The 9,501-nt window shown below is 37.8% G+C and overlaps 1 pseudogene; it reads right to left on the bottom strand.

Annotated features, from left to right (window-relative positions):
- Positions 1-5,546: 5,546 nt before the first annotated feature.
- Positions 5,547-9,123, bottom strand: LOC104605618 (putative CoA ligase CCL5 pseudogene; annotated as a pseudogene).
- Between the last annotated feature and the right edge of the window lie 378 nt (positions 9,124-9,501).

Raw genomic sequence — 9,501 nt, 5'->3', positions numbered from 1 at the left:
TAATTACATCAATTAATAAAATGCCCATTTATTATTTTGATAAATGAAAAGTTAGATCAAACTCTGATACATCTCAAAATATCTTACTCTTGTACATGTGGAGGGATAAATATTGATCTCAGATCCCCATGGATCCAACTCTTGCCTTGTATCAAATCTACACTCAATTGTCTAAATTCACTTTAGGGTTAAATACTTAAACTACCCCTATGCTTTAGCAAATAGACAAGAACTTATCCAACTGTTTGCATAATCACTTAAAGTGCCCCTTTAATTTCTAACAATAGACGAAATCCTCCCCTACCGTTAGCATGCTGTTGCAATCCATTTGCATGTGATATTACGTGACTTATATAATTTTACTACCCTTTTACGGTCCATTTTGCCCTTCATTGTTGTTTAAATTTTCAAAATAAAATCACTAAAAGCAATTATTCTCATAATAAGGATGCTTTGTCTATGTTAAATCTTCTCCCAATTGCAATTCTAGCTTTGGCTTATGTTCTCTCTCGAGGACGATGAGGTATTGGCTCAAATGATAACCAGGTCCATGACAACCATCCACCCCTCTTCAATGATAAAAGGGAAAGAGAAAGTGCAAGAAACCCAGTACTATCAACCATAACCCTCCATTGTTCAAATAGACATGCTTTAATTGTTGTAACAGTTATTGGTTCGGGCGGGGTTCATTGCCCAATAGGTTATATATCATTTAAGCCATTCTCCATTCTATCATCCTTCCCTAGAAAATGACATAATCTCCAAGAGACAAAGGGTTTCTCCTTTGTCGTTGAAACTGGTTATGCTTGTTCACTTTGAAGGATGAGGTGGTCTTGAGGGAAAAGGGCGAAAGGAGGAATGTTTAAAAAAGTTGGCTTCTTGTCTTAACAGAAATTACCTGGCCAATTCCCAAAATGAAATAAATTAGATCATCAGAAATTACCTAGCTAATTCCCAAAATGAAACAAATTAGATCATCGAACTAGCAATTAGGAATTGGAAAATAGTTTTTTTTTTTTGAAAATCAACCCTCAATCATAAAATCAACCCATAGTTTTAACAATTCAAGTTGGTGGTCCCGATTCTACTCTTGCAACACTAGCAGCTCAAGAGGCTGATGATTCAAATCCAATTTTTATAGATTGAGACCTTGAAATCTTCTTGGTCATTCTTTCTATTCTCCAGTCTATCCAATTTCTTCAACTGCACATTTGTGAGCTCTGGGAAGCTCATGGCTAACTCAAAAATATGGAGTCGCCACCCATTTTTTAAAGGAAATGGGCTCTCATTTCTAGGTTTGAAAAACTCGATTTAAGTCATTGATAGTGACTTTGTTTTCCATGGAAAAGGAACACAACCGAGATATTTCGGGTCCCAAGGATTGATAGAGGAAAGTTATTAGGCACTCATCTCTCCAAGCTGCTGCAACAGCCTAATTTGGGAGTTATTCAAGCTCAGTTTCTTTCGGAGCAAAACAGAAATGGTTGCAAGAATTTCTTAAATCTAGAGGAATATATTTTCAACTTCCCCTAAGATTGATTTTGAGGTGATGTTATCAGGTCTTAGGTACTGATTTTCCTAAGGTTTCAGGTTGGGACAAATGACGTGGTAATTTAATTTGGTGCGTCAAAATGGAATCTTTCTAGTTTAATAGTCAAATGGATGAATCTGGTCATGAAATTTGGCGTATTGAGGTTTTTTAAGTCTCTGAACACAGTGGTGAGGTTTGATTGGACAAATAGGGTCAAGATGATTGAGATCTATGGCTGACAAGTTCAGATCAATAAAATTTATTGAAATATAATCTTTGTTTGATGAATAGTCAAACGGGAGAATTTTGGGATGAAATTTGGTGGGTAGGCATTTTTGAACATCCCGAATCTGATGGAAGTGATGGATTTTTGATCATAAGTGTAGATTAACTGATTAAGTTCAGATCATGGTCCCAACTTATGGTTTTCTAATCAATGAGAGGGACCAAAATTGAATCTTACTTTTTCAATGGCCAAACGGAGGTGTTTGGTCGTGAAATTTGATGCGCTGGGGTTTTCTAGACCTCTGAACACAGTGGTAAGGTCTGATTGGTCAAATAGGGTCAGGATGATGAATGGCAAGCTCTAATTAATGATATTTGTTGAAATATGACCTAAGTTTGATGGGGGGTTAAACGAGGGAATTTTGAACTACAATTTGGTAGGTAGGCATAGATTAGGTTGAAGAGTCAAGTGAATGGTTCTGATCTGAGAAAGATATGGTCAATCGTGTCAGTCGTTCTGGGCCATCAGAATGGGATATTGACGTTTTTGCAGTTGATCATCGTAGATTTATGGTGGGATTCACTAATTGGTCGCTTCCTACTGATCTTGAGGTGATGGGTGTGTTGGGTTTGATTTTGGGGGAGTTAGAATTTGAATATTCTATAGCTCGGGGTTGTTAGAAAGGAAGTTAGCGTGATGAACGGTGGATCTTCGGAGTTTAGTCATGAAAAGTGATGTGTAACTAAGTTGTGGTTTTTTAAGTCTTGGGATTATGTCTAATTGGACGTTGATATTGATTTCAAGGTTCTTTTTTGTCCTATGGATTGTGTTAGAGGAGGGTATTTCAGGTTTTGCAAAGTCTCAAGTTGATTTGGTTGTGTTTTTAAGTATTTGGGGTCTAAGATGAGGGTACAAAGAGGTAGGGTGAAAGGACCGAGCAAAAATTGGGTGCTAACAACGTTGATTCTCCGAACAAGAACTTGTTTGGAGATTGTGCTTGTGGGAAGCTACTAAAATTAGTTTAGACTGAGTTGTAGATTTGTCGATGGAAGCAAAAGCCTATTCTTTTAATCTGTAACACTTCACTGTGCCAGATTTGAATGGCACAATGTTAGTTTGGTTAGTTTTTGTTACAATGTTACATTCTAAAAATTTGGAGAAAAATCAAGGGTAAAGTAATCTTTTCAATCTTTTCATTACCGGTTCTTAACAGTTATCCATTGTTAGAAATTATAGGGTACTTTAAGTGATTATGCAAATTAAATAGTAGGGTAAGTTCTTGTCTATTTGCTAAACCATAGGGGTAGTTTAAGTATTTAACCCTTCACTTTATTGTTTCTATTTGGTTGAACTTGTCTTGACTTTGAAACATATAACTTCATTTTATTACTCTCAGAGGAAGTAGGTCTTTATTCAAAAATAAAACCACATGGGTCGTTTTTTTTCTCTTTCATACTTCATTCTGCTCCTACTATTAACAAGAATATTAGTCATGCAACATTTAGAGCCTCTAGTCCAACATTGCTAAATCAAAGTTTACCCACTTACAACACAACAATGGCCTACACCTCCAAAAGTGATCACCATATAGTTCATATTTTCTTGTATCACCTAAATAACCAACTTTATCTAGTGGCTTTGAAACCTTATATAGTTTATTTATTTTATCACCAGTAACTTACATTGAAAGCTCCGAACTGCTAAACTAGTTCAATGGACAAGAACGAGAAGCCATTTTGTGACTTGCAAAAATTTGACCTTATATTGCTTTAAAAATTTGATCAGAAGCAAGAGAATTTTGTATAGTTTTAACATTTGAGGAAATGGAAAATAAGGAATTAGTCACTAACTTAGACTTGAGAAAAGAACTTGTTGCAAGGTCTGAACTATCAGCCTTTGTTGCCAAATGGTCTGCATTAACTTACTTATTAACTACATGAAGAAGAATTTGGCATGGTGTTTATTTTATACATCAATTTTGAATTAAATCTACCAGTTAAATATTTACACTCATAAATGATTATTATCCACTAACAATAACAACATCTAATCTTCCCAGTTGTAGCATTTAGACTAGAATCATCAATCCTCTAATAGGATTTAAATTTTAAACTAATAATAGGTTGATTTTCAGTGGAGTTCGATTTGTACCATAATCAATGGAGTGATGTTAGGAAAGAATATGGATTTGGTTGCAACATGCAGAAGCTTTAAGGCTTCACTAGTATTCAATTAACAGTTTATTAGGCTTCACTGGCATTTTAAACAAGAGATACAATCCAAGACAAAATGGAAGCTCAGATGAAGTTGGCTTGTCACTATAGTACCAAGTATAGATAATGTATTCAGAAGCCAAATTATGCAATGCCCCAATAGGTCCATATCAATTTTCATAAATCCATTGGGTGGTAATGATTAAGAAATGAACAGCTGTGGATGGTAACATCCATTATCTAATAGATCCATCCATACAAAGGACAGAAAAATTTTGAACTCACAAGTTTTGCTTGCAAAAGAAAAAACACAAAATGCATGAAAAATGTAGTGGCCTAATCCAAAATTCCTATTAGGACTTAGAACATAAAAAATCCTAAGCACGGCAAGAACTTTTTTGAGAAGCATTTAAGCGGATGGGAGAGTGATTCAGCTCTCTATGACCTATGATTTTAACCACAATGAAATATTCCAATAATAGAAATTTTGGTTAGGTCTGGCTTATTTTTCTTTTTCATATTTTCTTCTTGGTTAGGTCTTGATTTTTACAAAGGATTTAAGGATGAGAGTGTGTACTTGAAAATGGTTTCTTGGGTGGTTTGATCTGCTGTAGAAAGACTGGGAGGAACGAAAAAAAGTGTGAGAGAAGGAAGGAAGAAGAATAAGAAGAAGAGGAAGGGGGGAGAAATCATTGACTTGCCTCGATATAGTTTAGTTCAGTTTGGTTCTTTTCAGCTATCGAAGGAGAGAGTGACGAGAGAGGTTCAGAAACTTGAAATTGGGTAAGGGTTTGAGGGGGTTACGTGTCATTTTCGTTTTTTCTATTTAACCAGTGAGAATGGATTCCAATTCCTTGTGGGTGGATTGTAAATGTCTTGAAATGGGGGATTGCCATTCTGCTTGGATTGGGAAATGGATTCTGATTTTTCTCAAACAAATACTTTCATTCCGGTTCCAATTCTAGACCCCTATTGTTGTAAACTAAATGGATCCTAAGTATCTTATGATCAATAATGTTGTGAATAGATCTGATTATCTCATATTTGAATAATCCATTTTCTTAATTGGATTGGAATGATTTGAACTTAATTCCATTTGATCTGATTAAATATATATTGAATTAACATATAAAAGTTATAATTATATATAAAATATAAAAATATACAATCATATATAATAAATTTAATATTTCATATTTTTACTAAATTATTATATACAAGTTAAAAAAATAATTATTTCTTATTTTTAGAAAAATAAAACATAATGAATTTAATTCCGAATCCAACTAAAGTCCAAGACGATTCGAATCTGATTCCCAAATCCAATGGGATTTACAATCCAATCTGATTACAGCGCTAGTGTGTATGTAATGGAATATGGGGTGCCTGTTTTAAGGGGCTGTTTGGTACTATTCGTGTTTCAATTTTCAAGTATAAATTCTATGACATAATAAAGAGAAAGAATTGGACTTGAGAGAGAGAGAAAGAGAGATTTACTAAGATTTCAATTAATTAATCAGTTTCAGCCATTAGAACAGCCTCTTAACATCAAATAATTAATCAGTTTCAGTCCAGTCTCCGAATAGGTTTACCAAGATTTCAATTGCCACGACCTTTCCTGCCACCACCATCTCCAAAAGCTTCACCACCAATGACCTCCATTGCCCATACACAATCACCACCCATTTATTTTGCCCTTCACTCTCACCTTCTTCTCTATTTTCTTCAGCAAATATATAGAAATGAAGATTTATGAACTGTTCCTATATTTCACAACTTATAGACATCCATATTTTCTTCAGCAAATATCTACATTCTCACTGCCATCCTGTCAACCTCCAACCAGGAAAAAAGAAGAAAAAATAAGAAAAAAAAACTGAAAATGAAAACAACCAACTAACTTTCAAGTACTAGCTAGCTAGACAGATTATGTATGTATCACGTAACGGGGAAAGGCGGAAACACAACTTGAGTATCAGTAGAATCCATGGAAATACCAGCAGCCTTCAATTCACGGCCGGGACTCCTCTCCAGTTGCCGATTTCTTGATGAACTCTATACAGTCCGCAACCGCTTCGCTTTGAAACGGGTCGTGTGTGTGTGGATAATAACCTCGGTGTTCGCTGCTGACTACTGGTTTGCTATGATGGGTGGTGGGCTTATTGGAGACAGCAGACAACATGAACAAACGGAAGACAGCTTCACGGAAGCGCTCCAACAACGACATCGGTGACAACACCCGGTCGTTACTCTTGTTGTCGTCGTCGTCGTCTCTGATGGGGCTAGAGATGCAGTGCAAACTCTTCAAATTCCTTCTCTTTCCTTTCATGTTTCCTGCTTGGGGTTGTTGCATATTGTACTTGAAATCTATCCATATATATATATATGTATGATGACCGTCTTCTCCTAAGAATAAGATAATAGTATTCTCAGGCCACCACTACATACTACTTAAATAAATATTCGATGTCTAGCTTATTAGCTAGCTAATCAATAACCTGTATTGCACAAGAACGGTAAAATCTCACTGATCCAAGTAAATTTTACTTGAAAAATACGTACTCAGTAAACGCACTTAATTAATGAGATGACCCTTTTAACCAAATCATTTGGTTTCAATGTTCAAACTCACCCAGATTTGACCCAACCTTGCCTGCTAGACAAGTGGATGCAGAGATCTCTTCCCGATGGGGTGGGCCCTGAACTGCCAAAAAAATCATTAATGTGCCAGAAAATTTTGCAGGTAAATAAGGCAATTAACAGGGAACTAATTGTCCTTGGTCAACGCAAAATTATCTTCTTAAGAAATTAAGAAATTAAAAGGGTTGTGTGAAGCATTAACCAATAGCCATTAGGGTTTGGAACCGTGACAATACCCAAGCTATTATAACGATGCTGATTGGCCAAACTTAGATTATGCATGGGCTTAGTTTTTCTTTTCCTTTCTGTTTTTTTTTTCAAATATAATATCTCTATATATATATATATTTTTTTTGATTGGCGTTTCATCGGAGTCGGCGGCGTTCTGTGTACCGTGGGTGCACTGGACGCGTAAACCCGCCAATAAAATGACACGTTGATCAGACCAATGTTAACGTGCATTTGAGCGTTAACATGGTCTGGTCCGATTCACGCAGACACGAATCGGTTCTTATTCACACGAACCGGTCTGAAACACGGACAAAAGCCCCATTTCTTCGATTTCTTTCTTCCATTTCTTTCCACCGAACCCTGCCCATGCACCAAATCCTTGTCCATCAGCAGCGACAGAGCTCCGGCGGCGACGTATTCTTCTTCTCCTCTCCTCTTCTTTTTCTTCGGCTGGTCATCGCGGACTAGTCAATCATACCACTGTTGCTCCTGCAATCCTACACGTTCCTATATCATATTTTTCCCTTATCACGTCGGCGTTGTTGGTTAGTGCCACCAGTATCGGCGAAACTAAAGGCAAGTAGGTTGCTCGGTACCTGGCGATCGCAGAAAGCATTTCTTGCATATCGAGCTTCGACAGCACCACTATTGTCGATCCAGATGTCAGTAATCCCGTCGAGAACGCTGCCAGGCCGTAGATATGAAACATGGGGACCGAACAGACGAACGTGTGCGGTCCTCCCCTACTCTCTGCCTCTTCCAACTTGAAATGACCCAGAATCTTCTGAATCATTGCGATGAGGTTCCGGTGCGACAACACCATGCCCTTGCTGGCACCGGTAGTGCCAGAAGAGTAGAGCAGGGTCGCCGTGTCGTCTTGGCAGACTCGGTCCTTGACTCGGCTGTCATTAGGTTCCTTCTTCATCATGTTCTCCAAGGAAGAAACTATTTTGACTCTACTAACATTTGCCCCCGGTCCCGACTCCGAGTCGTGACCTTCTCCGATGAGAACGATAGGGAGATTCATGCCGGCGAATTTAGGGAGGAGAGAATGGGTGGTGAAGGCGAGAACTGGCTTGGAATCAGTGATCTGCTTACGAATTTCTTGGGTGGTGTTGAAGGGGTTGGTGGTAGTGATGATAGCGCCGGGGGACATGACTGAGAGACAGATCACGGGGAAGAAGATGGAATTGGGGGAGAGGAGGAGGACAACATGGCCTTTGCGGATTCCCAAGTCGGAGAGGCAGGTGGCGACGGAATCGCCCACGTCAGCGTATTTAAGTTTTTTGTCTTTTTTCTATCCGGTTCAACCGGATTCTTTAACTTAACCGCTAAAGGACCGTTAAGGTTAATAAAATTTAAATAAGCCGACGTGGGCGTTTGTAATTGGCGGGTTCACGCGTCCAGTGCACCCACGGGTGCACATAACGCGGACTCCTTCGTAAGGTGGTCTATGACTATGTTTGTTGTAGAAATAATAATTAACGATATCACATGATGACAGAAAAATAAGAAAAAGAGGAGGCCGATTACGACGAAGCCACTGTGGCACAATAGTGAAAAGAATTTTAATGAGTTTGACTCGACTCTGGACGGGTAAAAAGGATCACTTGGTTACATGTGCATGGTTAATTATAATCTTTTAATGCATTCAGGCCTTGGGCACACCTGTATTCAATTCGACCGACCAACCAGAAATTCGTTATTTAGTCTCAATGGGACTTCAAATTAAGAGTTGATCTTATTAGGGGAGAGGAGGAGGAGAGAGAAAGGCAACACACACACACAGTAGTGATGGAATAAGAATAATAATCCAGATCAGAGGGTCGGTGAGGAACGTGATATAATAACATAGTGAGTGATATGTTTGTGGGTGGAATCCTCATCTACACCACTCACGACTTAAGTTTTCTTGTGTGTTGTGTTTGTTGGATAAATTTATTATCTCGTACAGACTCAAATGGGAGTCTCGTGTAGGGAAAGGGATGGAAGGGGACGGCACCCTTTACCCACATTAATCTGACATATTATTTAGTAACCTTCTACCAAACCCCATTATCAACAAGATCATTATTTAATTAATCAAGGGCCCTACAGATTATCTTAACTGTCTAATAGAAATCTGTTGCTCAGTGACACGTGGACTGTGAATTTGTTAGAATTAGTTACCAATTTACATGGTACCGTACCTTTTCCAATAAATCTAAAATCCTGCGCTCGCTGGAATACATGGCAACCGGCAACGTTGACGTCCTTTTTGCTCCAAAATCATCATATTTCATTTATCTTTCTGATCATCCAGGTATTGATGAGCTGATTTCGTTTCTTCTCAATGGAGAGATAACTATTCAATTTGGAACAGGGCGATAAGCAATGCCTTATTTGCAAAGATCAAACTCAGTTTCATTGATGGATTCATCAAGAAATCAGATAAAACGTCATCACTAGAGTTGTTTGCATGGATAAAATGCAACTCAATGGTCATCGCCTGGCTGTTTAATTCACTTGCTCAAGATTTACATGAGAGCATAGCATATGTGGAATTTGCAGTTAATATTTAGCGAGATTTTAAAGATAAATTCTCGCAAGGAAAAGCATGACGGATCTTTCATCTCCGGCGTGAACTGGCCCTAATCAAACAAGAAAACCTATTTGTATTA

This window comes from Nelumbo nucifera, chromosome 1, assembly GCF_055504915.1.
Source record: "Nelumbo nucifera cultivar China Antique chromosome 1, China Antique-T2T, whole genome shotgun sequence".
NCBI classification, from domain to species: Eukaryota; Viridiplantae; Streptophyta; class Magnoliopsida; order Proteales; family Nelumbonaceae; genus Nelumbo; species Nelumbo nucifera.
Note: the sequence above shows the minus strand (reverse complement) of the source record. Positions and strands in the feature narration are given on the sequence as shown.